The 13,278-nt window shown below is 44.2% G+C and overlaps 1 protein-coding gene across 3 annotated transcripts in view; it reads right to left on the bottom strand.

The window, feature by feature from the left end:
• The window catches only part of card11 (caspase recruitment domain family, member 11), a 242,858-nt gene that overhangs the window by 168,214 nt on the left and 61,366 nt on the right, over positions 1–13,278 (bottom strand). The gene's annotated exons all lie outside the window — the stretch shown is intronic.

Raw genomic sequence — 13,278 nt, 5'->3', positions numbered from 1 at the left:
ATTAAATTCCATCTGCCACTTAGCTGCCCATTTGACCATTCCCATATCTTCTTGTACCCCAAGACACTCCACCTCACTGTTAACCACCCAGCCAATCTTTGTGTCATCTGCAAACTTACTAATTCTACACCCCCCCCCCCCCAGCAGCTTTCTGTCATCACACTCTGTCTCCTACAACTGAGCCAATTTCAAATCCACATCATCAAATTACCCTGTATCCCATGTGCATTGCACCTTCTTTACAAGTCTCCCATATGAGACCTTGTCAAAGGCTTTGCTGAAATCCACATGAACTACATCGACTGCACTACCTTCGTCTACACACCTGATCACCTCCTCAAAAAATTCAATAAAATTTGTTAGGCATGACCTCCCTCTGACGAAACCATGCCGACTATCCCTGATAAAGCTTTGCCTCTCCAAGGGGAGATAGATGCTCTCCTTCAGAAGTTTCTCCAATAGTTTCCCTACCGTTGACGTGAGACTCACTGGTCTGTTGTTCCCTGGTTTATCTCTACAACCCTCCTTGAATAGCAGAACCATATTAACTGGTCTCCAGTCATCTGGCATCTCCCCTGTGGCCAGAGAGTCATAGAGGTTTGCAGCGTGGAAACAGGCCCTTTGGCCCAACTTGTCCATGACACCCAGTGTTTACCACTAAGCAAGTCCCAATTGTCCGCATTTGGCCCATATCCCTCTATACCCATCTTACCCATGTAACTGTCTAAATGCTTTTTAAAAGTCAAAATCATACCCACCTCTACTACTGCTTCGGACAGCTTGTTCCAAACACTCACCACTCAGTGAAAAAATTGCCCCTCTTGTCCTTTTTGTATCTCTCCCCCTCTCACCTTAAACCTATGCCCTCTAGTTTTAGACTCCCCTACCTTCAGGAAAATATGTTGACTATCTACCTTATCTGTGTCCCTCACTATTTTATAGATCTCTATAAAATCACCCCTAAGTCTCTTACGCACCAGGGAAAAAAGTCCCAGTCTATCCAACCTCCCCTCATAACTCAAACCATCAAGTCCCGTTAGCATCTGCACTCTTTCGAGTTTCATGACATCCTTTCTATAATAGGGTGACCAGAACTGTACATAGTATTTCAAGTGTAGCCTTACTAACGTCTTGTATAACTTCAACAAGACATCCCAACTCCTGTATTCAACGTTCTGATCAATGAAATCAAGAATGCCTTCTTCAGCACTCTGTCCACCGGTGATTCCACTTCCAAGGATCTATGAACCTGTACTCCTAGATCTCTTTGTTCTCCCCAACACCCTACCATTAACTTAGTAGGTCCTGCCCCAATTCGATCTACCAAAATGCATCACTTCATATTTATTAAAATTAAACTCCATCCGCCATTGAAAATTTGGGTCAGAATCCCTGCAATCTCCTCCCTTGCCTTCCACAGCAGCCCAGGGCACAGTTCATCTAGATCTGGACCTGGATATTTATCCACTGTTACGTCTGCCAACACCTCCAATATCTTACCCTTCCCTATGTCAATTTGCTCAAGAACCTCACTGACTCGCTCCCTGTATTCCATACCATCGCCCTCATTCTCTTGGGTGAAGACAGATGTGAAGTATTCATTCAACACTCTACCAATGTCCTCTGGTTTCACCCACAGATTGCCCCCTTTGTTCCAAATGGGCCCTACTCTTTCCATGATGATCCTCTTCCCATTGATACAGCAGATGAGCTGAAGTATATGTGCTAAGAAGCTCATCTTGGGTCAATTGCGACACCAAAGTTATGAATGGCCATACATAGTCAGCTGCCTGAGAGAGGGATGGAGTTGATACCGAGGGAATGGAGTTTGTGGCAGGGACCAAAGACATTGACATTGGTCTTCCCAATATTTAATGAGATGAAAATTCTGCTCATCCAGGACTGGTTGATGGAGGAGCAGTCTGACAGTATCGAACATGCAAACATGAGGGAGTGGGGGCATTCTCCCAGCCCGCTGCACCAGCAGACTGTGAGACATCAACCGAGGCCGTTTTGCGGGCTTCCCGCTGCGTGCCTGGGCCTCTTCGTGTCTCCCAGCTGAAGATTTCCGGCGCCATCAGCTCTGCACCGGAAATCAGCGTGGAGTTGATTACAATATGGAAATCGTCATTTCCATGTCATTAGCAGGCCCGGGACTGAAGTCTCTGGATCCGCTAGTATCTCCCCCCACCCGCAGCCGGGGGTGGTTCACTCCTGTGGGGTTTACAACTGCTCCCCACGAATGGGGAACAGGTGGCCGATCCCGCTGGAGGGAACAGAGGCCATTGGGGCTCCCAGGAGGTCGAGGATAAGAGGGGGAGGTGCCTCTTGGTAAGCATTGGGCAGTGAAAGGGTGGGGGCGGGTCCTGCTGTCACTCTGCATTTGGGATCACTGGCAGATGGAGGGAACACAGTGATCAGGGCTGGGCAGGGGCAGGGGGACATCAGGGTTTGCCCAGGGTGGGGGGGGGGGGGCTGGGAGGCCAATGATTGGGGGAGCCGGAAGGCCAGCGATATGGGCTCTGATTTCCGTTCTGACAGATAGGCACATGCACAATGGCCCACACAGCGCTAGCATGCCGGCCTCTCGGGTGGGAGTAGGCCCCGCTCCCTGGTTTTCAGAGTGAACTACGCTAGGGTGCTCTGTGATGCACTCAGTGTGGGAGATTCAATCTGAAAATCACGCTAAAATACCCAGCAGGAGTTACTCCCGTTTCCACACGAATTAGGGACTTGGAATTTTTTTGAGAGAATCCTGGCACTGAAATAGGAGCAGAAGTAGGTCATTCAGCCCTGAGAGCCTGCTCCACCATTCAATATGATCATGGCTGATCAGTTTGTATTTAGAGTTCTACATTCGCACCTACTCCCAATAATCTTTGATTCCTTTGCCTAGCAACAATCTATCTACCTCCGCCTTAAAAATATGACCCCTGCTTCCACCACCTTCTGAGGCAGAGTTCCAAAGTCACACAACCCTCTGAAAAAAAAAAATTATCCTCATCTCTGTTCTAAAAGGACGACCCCTAATTTTAAAACTGTGCCCCCCTAGTTCAGGACTTACCCACAAGAGGAACCATCCTCTTCATGTCCACCTTGTCAATACCATTCAGGATCTTATATACTTCAATCGAATCACCTCTCACTCTGCAGTGGAAACAAGCCCAACCCGTCCAACCTTTCCTCATAAGACCATCTGCTCATTCCAGTATCAATCGAGTAAACGTCCTATGAACCACCTCCAATGTATTTACATCCTTTCTTAAATAAGAGATGCTGGATGGTTCATTCACACATAAAGGATCAAATGGCTGCCTTCTGTGCTTCGGTGATATAACCAAATAAAGATGTGACAGATTTTGCATGATATATTTTTGCTGTCCCCAAATACCTTCTTTACTGAAGTGAATCACAGCATGCAGAGGCAATAGTAAATATAAATTACAACAAAGGGAGCAGCTGTTACACATTATAAACAGACTGAGCAGTTTGGGTTATATGAACGAGACAGAAAGCAGTGTACAGTTCACAAACAATACTGCAAACCTAGATGGCCTTGCTTGGTGCAGGTGGATGTGACATCTACAGGCAAAGCAGTAGGAATCTCTCAGGCAAGGATGAGATCTGGGATGTCCTGTCCTGGCGCTGCTACTGTTTTCCTGCCTGAATTACTGATGGGAAGTTGAAGGCTCGGCCCCGTGACTTTAAAGTGGTTTAAAAGTGAAGAAAGAAGGCACAAATTGCAAAGATTGAGAGAGGGAGTTCCAGAGACTGGACCTGAGATGACTGAAGATTCTGCTGTCACTGTTGGTGATGGGAGAGTGTGGTACACAGGAGGGCAATGGCTGAGGAGGGAAGAACACAGTGTGTCACGCAAAGTTGCAGAAGTAGAGTAGGCAAAGTCATGAAGTGACTTGGAAATAAGAACAAAGAGTTGGTATTTGATCTGTTAGGACACAGCAATCCAATAAAGGACATTGAGGAGAGGGAAGATATGCAATCAGAACAGAATATTTACATGAGAACTCTGGATGAGTTGGAGCTTTTAGAGTATTTGCAAGTAGCCTTGCAAGTAGATAATTGCAAGTGTCGAATCGGGAGGTGATGAAAACAAGGCAACACCGCCTCCACCACCTTGCCTGGCAGCGCATTCCAGGCCCCCACCACCCTCTGTGTAAAATATGTCCGTCTGATATCTGTGTTAAACCTCCCCCCCTTCACCTTGAACCTATGATCACTCGTGAACGTCACCACCGACCTGGGGAAAAGCTTCCCACCGTTCACCCTATCTATGCCTTTCATAATTTTATACACCTCTATTAAGTCTCCCCTCATCCTCCGTCTTTCCAGGGAGAACAACCCCAGTTTACCCAATCTCTCCTCATAACTAAGCCCCTCCATACCAGGTAACATCCTGGTAAACCTCCTCTGTACTCTCTCCAAAGCCTCCACGTCCTTCTGGTAGTGTGGCGACCAGAACTGGACGCAATATTCCAGATGCGGCCGAACCAACGTTCTATACATCTGCAACATCAGACCCCAACTTTTATACTCTATGCCCCGTCCTATAAAGGCAAGCATGCCATATGCCTTCTTCACCACCTTCTCCACCTGTGACGTCACCTTCAAGGATCTGTGGACTTGCACACCCAGGTCCCTCTGCGTATCTACACCCTTTATGGTTCTGCCATTTATCATATAGCTCCTCCCTACATTATTTCTACCAAAATGCATCACTTCGCATTTATCAGGATTGAACTCCATCTGCCATTTCTTTGCCCAAATTTCCAGCCTATCTATATCCTTCTGTAGCTTCTGACAATGCTCCTCACTATCTGCAAGTCCTGCCAATTTTGTGTCGTCCGCAAACTTACTGATCACCCCAGTTACACCTTCTTCCAGATCATTTATATAAATCACAAATAGCAGAGGTCCCAATACAGAGCCCTGCGGAACACCACTAGTCACAGGCCTCCAGCCGGAAAAAGACCCTTCCACTACCACCCTCTGTCTTCTGTGACCAAGCCAGTTCTCCACCCATCTAGCCACCTCCCCCTTTATCCCATGAGATCCAACCTTGTTCACCAGCCTACCATGAGGGACTTTGTCAAACGCTTTACTAAAGTCCATATAGACGACATCCACGGCCCTTCCCTCGTCAACCATTTTGGTCACTTCTTCAAAAAACTCCACCAGGTTAATGAGGCATGACCTCCCTCTCACAAAACCATGCTGATTATCGCTAATGAGTTTATTCCTTTCTAAATGCGCATACATCCTATCTCTAAGAATCTTCTCCAACAACTTCCCCACCACGGACATCAAGCTCACCAGCCTATAATTACCCGGGTTATCCTTCCTACCCTTCTTAAATAACGGGACCACATTAGCTATCCTCCAATCCTCTGGGACCTCACCTGCGTCCAGTGACGAGACAAAGATTTGCGTCAGAGGCCCAGTGATTTCATCTCTCGTCTCCCTGAGCAGCCTTGGATAGATTCCATCAGGCCCTGGGGATTTGTCAGTCTTTAAATTCTCTAACAAACCTAACACTTCCTCCTTTGTAATGGAGATTTTCTCCAACGGTTCAACACTCCCCTCCGAGACATTCCCAGTCAACACATCCCTCTCCTTTGTGAATACCGACGCAAAGTATTCATTTAGGATCTCCCCTACTTCTTTGGGCTCCAAGCATAATTCCCCACTTTTGTCCCTGAGAGGTCCGATTTTTTCCCTGACAACCCTTTTGTTCCTAACGTAGGAATAAAATGCCTTGGGATTCTCCTTAATCCTGTCTGCCAAGAACATTTCGTGACCCCTTTTTGCTCTTCTAATTCCCCGTTTGAGTTCTTTCCTACTTTCTTTGTACTCCTCCAGAGCTCCCTCCGTTTTTAGCTGCCTGGACCTACCATACGCCTCTCTTTTCTTTTTGACCAGTCCCTCAATTTCCCTGGTTATCCACGGTTCTCGAATCCTACCCTTCCTATCCTTCTTTTTAACAGGCACATGCCTGTCCTGTAGCCCTAACAACTGTTCCTTAAAAGACTCCCACATGCCAGATGTGGATTTACCTTCAAACAGCCTCTCCCAATCAAGAGCGGCCAATTTCTGCCTAATCCCACTAAAGTTAGCCTTCCCCCAATCCAACACCTTACCCTTGGGACACCACTCATCCTTTTCCATCACTATCCTAAAGCTAACAGAATTGTGGTCACTATTTGCCACATGTTCCCCTACCGAAACTTTGAAGACCTGACCGGGCTCATTCCCCAGTACGAGGTCCAGTATAGCCCCCTCTCTAGTCGGGCTATCTACATATTGTTCCAAAGAACCCTCCTGTACGCATTTTACAAATTCCTCCCCATTCAGAGTCCCTGCTCTCAGCGATTTCCAGTCTATACCAGGGAAATTGAAGTCTCCCACTACAACAACCCTATTTTTCCTGCACCTATCCAGTATCTCCTGACATATCCGTTCTTCCACTTCCCTTGGGCTGTTGGAGGGCCTGTAGTACACCCCCAACATAGTGACTGCGCCCTTCCTGTTTCTAAGCTCCACCCAGAGTGACTCGTTACACGACCCCTCTGAATTGTCCTCCCTCTGCACCGCTGTAATATGCTCTCCAACTAATACTGCTACTCCCCCACCTCTTTTGGCCCCTCCTCTGTCTCGCCTAAAACACTTGTTCTTGCATAGACACACTGGGAACATTTAAGACTTATCTAGACAGCCATATGAACGGAGTGGGAATAGAGGGATACAAAAGAATGGTCTAGTTTGGACCAGGGAGCGGCGCGGGCTTGGAGGGCCGAAGGGCCTGTTCCTGTGCTGTATTGTTCTTTGTTGTTCTTTGTAAAAATAGCGTTCTTGTCTCTGAGACAGAAGGTCATGGTTTCAAGCCCCACCCTAGAGATTATGGTTAACTCAGTCCTAAGGAACTGAGGAGAAAACCTGGATTGGGTGCCTGGATCTGAAATTCTGGTGCTTTGGTCTTTCCAGTCGAGCAAATACAAGTAGCCCTCTCCGACAGAATTGCCAACTAAGCAGCACACTCCACCACAAAGTCAGAATTGATCCGATAGTATGAGGAAGTGGCTTCCCTATTGTACTAAACCCTTTGAAACTATTTTGCCATTCAGTTAGATCATGGCTAATGCGCTGAGTATATTAATTACATGTATTGGTCTTAGTTTTATATTCCTTAAAACCCTCCGACCAGCAAAAATATATTATAAACCAGCTTAGAGAGTACTATGATGATGCATACAACTAGAGAGCATGAACCAGAAGAACAAAGCGTGAATGATTTATACAATCATTTAAACTTATCTAGCACAACTTTGAAGAAACTGCCAAAGACTTTTTTGGACGATATTTGCCATTTAGATTAATTTTTCTCTTAAACTGAGCATCAGTATTGTACTTTTTCCTCCTCCTTTTCACATCCCCAGTGGGTTCCTGCACACTTTAACTTGGTTTCTCAACTAAAGAAGCATCTGTTTACTCATTATATTTTTAGTTTTGCTGACTATGATTAAATGTATTCCTGGAGTTATCATCATGCAACTTTCCCCATGATCCAGTCATTAGTTGGCCAACACTTGCATCCTGTGATGTATAGCCTTCCTACACGCAAAAAGATTCATTACCCAATTGGATGATGCTTGACTGTTGACAAAACAGCCTTTTCCAATGGGGATTTTCAATATTTTTATACCCGGTGAATAGAAAGGTTCAAAGAAAACCGTAAAAACAAACTATCTTTTTCAATGTCTCCATGATATTTCTCCAGGATTGCACAGGACAGTGTCCTGGAGATTGATCTTTGATTCCTGGAAACTGCAGGCCAATCCTGGAGGGTTGGCAACCCTACACATTTGGTATCTGATGTTCCTGCTATGCCCACTGCATACTTACTCCATGCAGCCCTTTGCCTCATAATTGCGAAAGAGACTGATGAGGCAGTGGGTGAGCTAAACTGAAAACCTCAAAATGGGGATCAATTGATTTTTTGCTAGGCTAGGAACCAAAGACAGGTAGATGGAGGTAAGACACAGATCAGCCGTGACATAAATGGATAACCTTCAAGCGCTTCCTAAAATGGAAAACCCGATTGAAGGTTTTAACGTTGTGCTGGCTTCCCGTGAGAAGATAAATAACGCTAGATGTTTATAATCTGAGTGGCCAGTGGAAACTGAGGACAAAAATTCAATGTAACCAGAAAAACAATTGAAGAAGAGGTTAGATTAAAAAAATATATTTACACAGAGTGGATGGAATGTGGAATTCTTCACTGCAAACCATTTTTGAAATAAAGTTGTTAATAGTTTTAAAGGCTGGGAAAAACATTTGAGGCTTTGGGCAGTGAGCAAGAGAGGAGGTGAGGTAGAAAAATTTCCCCCGGTGACCTTTTTATATGCTAAAGGAGCCTTTAATGCAGGTTGTTGTTATAGAGTTGATGCACCAATTGGCCAGTAATTACATTATAACATTCTATGATTCTTGACTGCTAAAACATCCTTTGAAGGCTGCCACTTCATTCAACAAGAATAATTAGCATTAATATATGGCCTTGAACGGAGTAAAACAACTTAAAGGTGCTCCATGGGAGTGTCTGAGCCAAAGAAGCCAATTTTACAAGAGGTGACCAAATGTTTGGTCAAAAGCAATGTCTTAAAGGAGGAGAGAGAGGTAGAGCGCGGAGAGGAGGAGGGAACCCCAGAGCTTAGGGCCAGCAATTGAAGGCATGGCTCTCAATGGTGGAGAAAGGAAATGGGACAGCACCAGAGTTGGAGGAATGCAGAGTTCTCAGAAGGTTGTATGGCTGGAGAAGGTCACAAGACAGGAAATGTTTTTTCACTAAAGGAGACTTCACCCACTACAACACCCAGGCACTTTTATCTAAGCTTAAAAAAAGTAAAGATTTTCACAAGACAGAATTCTTAGGTTCTGAGATCCAATATAAAGTTGTGAAATAGCTCATGGAAGTGGAAACCTTTCACACTGTTCATTGGAATAAATTATGCAGAACCAAACAATTGCTATTCTGAAGAAAATGTAACTAAATTTTCGAACAGAAACACCGACTCAGCAGGAAATGAAACATCCACTTCACAGCTGAATTCTCCGAAATTCTCAAAATATTATTTCTGTTTAAAGAGTTAGCACAGACCAGTACAAGGTTTTCTAAATCTGTTGCCAAAAGTGATCATTTGAAAATATGTGGTCAGCCTACATCATTTACTGTCACTCAGTCACATTACCCCACTTATTATCAGAGGAGTCACACAAAAAGAAATACTTTGGTTTATCTCCTCCTCTTTTACAGCCAAGGAATGGTGTAACAGGGCAACAGGGAGAGGAAGAGGAGGAGGAGAATGCAAAGAAGGGTGATTCACTTTACAAGATATGCCACAAATCTGAGTAAATAGTGTTAAGATACAGATCAGCCCTCATAGCAGAACAAGTTTAAGGGGCTAAAGAGTCTACTCTTGTTCCTATGTTTCTACATAGGTATCAATAAATGGGGCTTGGTACATGTGCAAGTATTCATGCATCAAGCTCTTTCACCAGTCAATTCAAACTAGTCCAGATCTCAACGAACTACTAGTCTGAATAAATGATGAATGACTAAATGAATAATAAATGAATGACTCACATAGTATTTTTGGTCAAACGTTATCAGGTCCAGCAACCTGGTCAATCTTTAGTGCCTTAAACCAAGCTAAGGCCATTGATGCATTTACAGTCAAGGTGTCATTCTATAAAGCATCTGTACCTCCCACTGTATCATTTTTAATCGTGAAAATAAATATAAAACATATATATTTACATTTCAGCCATACCCCTACTCCTCAGTCCAACCACCATGCTAAATCAAAGGGTCCACGTGACTTTTCTGGCAACGAACAGAACTTACAAAGCTTTACTATGGGAATGTCACCTGAACAGTTTTTATCCCCAATGCATTTCTGATATTCAATTGTGGCTTTAGTCACCTTCACCTTTATCTGATACTGATGCACGCAATCTTACCAATGTTTTATACTTTGTGAAGTATTTCTTTTTGAGGTGACTTTCTGACTATTTATGTAGGTAAGTTTATTTTTCTTCTCTATAACTTATTTCCATCAACTCGCACACCTCAATCTCTATTTTTGAAGCCATTCTTTATACCCGAAAGTTGAACTCATTCTTGCAGCAGTTACAGATGTTGTCTGCAGCAATAACTTTCTCAACTATGATCCCACTAGAAACAGTGGCAGGAATAGAATCCATCATATGTTTCATATCTGAAATATGTATCAAAGTATGGGAATAAGGATGACATGAATAGTTCTTTTTGAGAGCTGTGGAATGACATATAGCATCTTTCTGTGCTGAGAATTTCCATGGTTCCCACATGGAAACTGGATATCATCTCAGGAGCACTGCTACTGGTTAAATCCATTACTTCCCAACATGTTGAGAAAGGAAGAAATTCTTGCCTGCACCCTGAGTTATCTTTTCCTTGCCATACTATCTATTGAATAAGGGAAACATACCCTAATGTCTGACTGATTATCATTGTTTCATCATATATATATATATATATATATATATATATAACTAATTTTAGATATTGTGGTTATGCCTCAAATACATTAAATTAAGTGATTTATAAAATTTCTAAAGAAACCTTGATAATCTTAGAGAATTTGGCTTTACTTGACCAAAGTCTTGATTCTTACAACATATTTATTGGGTTGGGATTAGAGAGATTTGCAAGTCTGATAATGAAGTTCAATAACAGAGGCCACTGCTTTGGTTCGCTCCTAATTGTGATAATAGAAAGAAACAAAGGACATTACTGAAAAACAGAACACGTTGTTCTTTCTGAGGGAATGCAGGCTTAAAGTGCACCAACTTGACCTCATCTCAGTGCCAGTGTGATATTTACCTGCAGAATGTGCTTCTCTCTCCCAGTGAGTTGGTGGTGCATTGATAGCTGCAACATCCTACTACAATGGTGGCCCCTTGAACACTTACAATAGCCAACTGCATCACAAATCCAGGTGGCACCAACCCAGATGGGGGCTGCCATCAGGTGTACAATGATGTATATGCATGCACACACACACTCTCACTTGCCCACAATTGGTATTTTCCTATTTTGGGGGGGGGGGTGTGAAGGAAGAGGGATGAGATGAGGGAGGTGGCGATGGGTTGGAGGGGGTGAAAAGGCAGCAATCATGATTCTTGCTGGTTAAGGCTGGGGTTTACAGTTGCGTGCCTCCAATTCCAGATATGCCCATGTGACAGCCGCTTGGGCTCGCGCTCTCAGATTCAAACTCCTGAGCACCGAGCTCCAACTGCTGCTGCACGTGGCAGAACGACAACTCCCATCAGACATCATGATGTGGAGATGCCGGCATTGGACTGGGGTGGGCACAGTAAGAAGTCTCACAACACCAGGTTAGAGTCCAACAGGGTTATTTGGAATCAGGTGAGTTTGATGAAGGAGCAGCGCCCCAAAAGCTCGTGATTCCAAATAAACCTGTTGGACTTTAACCTGGTGTTGTGAGACTTCTTACTGATATCAGGCATCGTGGGCTGGGTCTCCCCTGATTGCATACTGCAGCTTCTCTCTGCACAGGCAGACAGCACCACTAGCCCCATGGGTAGTTCGTTCTGACCGGTGATAGTGTCAGTAAAGAACTGCCCCTTCCTCTGTGATTGGCTCAGCAGAGTGATTGACATATACATTCTGAAAGGGGAAATTTCAAAGTAGTTCTGTTCCCGATTGGCTGTCAGAGACCCATCGGCATTTTGGGAGCCCCTGTCATTTGGGGGCCCTGTGCATAAGGCATGGTGTGTTTCATTGTAAATCTGCCCTGGGCTAAGGCAGTCAACAGCACACAGGTCATCTAGTCTTGTTGTATCCACGTCAGTAAGCATCTGCAACACTAAGATATTCTGAAACCTGTGTTGTTCACAAGTCATTGTGGCCTTTGCATGCAAACACTTGAGTGTCGCTGGAGCTACATTGCCATGGCAACATCAACACCCGCTAACAGCAGTTTTGGAAGACTCCCTCCATTAAGGTTTTCTGTTGAAGCATGTGGCACAAATCAAATCAATGCCTTTGGGACTTTGTTATTGGTTTTACAAGAGATGGGAATCACTGGCAGTGGCTGGAGCTTTAATAGAGACCCAGGCTGCACAGCACTTTATCATCATATGTCAAGGAGTGTATGTCTCCTTCTACCCTCCACCTTCTACCCTATTGACACTCAGATAATAGCTTCCAAATTACTAAAAAATAAAAAGATAAGAGAAAACAAGGACAAGAAAGGCCATCTATCCCGTCAAGCCTATCCATCCAGTTCCTCAACACACATCCTCAACTTCAATAAGGCCTTTGATTCCATTCTCTTACCTGTGGATCACTGCAAACCTTATTCACCCTTTAAGTAAAGGAATTTTTCAAAGTTCTAGAACGATGACCCAATAAAATATGAGTGTGCAAACATTTAAAGTTTGTACAACATTCCTGTGACCACTCTTAATTGAGGCACAGCCCATTTGGCTTTAAAAGTTTAAATTTATTTAGTTTATTTATTAGTCACAAGTAGGCTTACACTAACACTGCAATGATGTTACTGTGAAAATCCCCCAGTTGCCACACTCCGGCGCCTGTTCGGGTACACTGAGGGAGAGTTTAGCATGGCCAATGTGCCTAACCAGCGCGTCTTTCAGACTGTGGGAGGAAACCAGAGCACCCGGAGGAAACCCATGCAGACACAGGGAGAACATGCAGACTCCACACAGACAGTGACCCAAGCCGGGAATCGAACGCGAGTCCCTGGCACTGTGAGGCAGCAGTGCTAACCACTGTGCTGCCCCTAGGGTGTTAAAAGGGGTTCATGCAACAATTAAAATAGTGAATGTCACATCAACATGCTAAGCATTTACTCATCAACTTCTCTAGTTTCTACTTCTGCATTGTGTAAAAGTCAATAAAATTTTTACAACAGAAATTTCATGCAGCTTTTTTCCAGGGATTGTGGCAGACGAGATGACTCAATTTAGCTTCCTAAGTCGTTCCTATGCTGAATTGTTGATAATGTACAGAGTTGTCATTTCTATGCAAAGTCAACAAGTGTTGAGCAAGACTATTAACATTCTTCAGACTTTTCCAACCCACAAAGTAATCCTCCAATTTACCAATCCATATTTAATGTGGTGCTGCTCAATGTGCGGCAGCCTAACATTCTGGCATCCAAAATAGGAAAACTG

The sequence above is a fragment of the Mustelus asterias genome, chromosome 23, assembly GCF_964213995.1.
Source record: "Mustelus asterias chromosome 23, sMusAst1.hap1.1, whole genome shotgun sequence".
NCBI lineage: Eukaryota > Metazoa > Chordata > Chondrichthyes > Carcharhiniformes > Triakidae > Mustelus > Mustelus asterias.
Note: the sequence above shows the minus strand (reverse complement) of the source record. Positions and strands in the feature narration are given on the sequence as shown.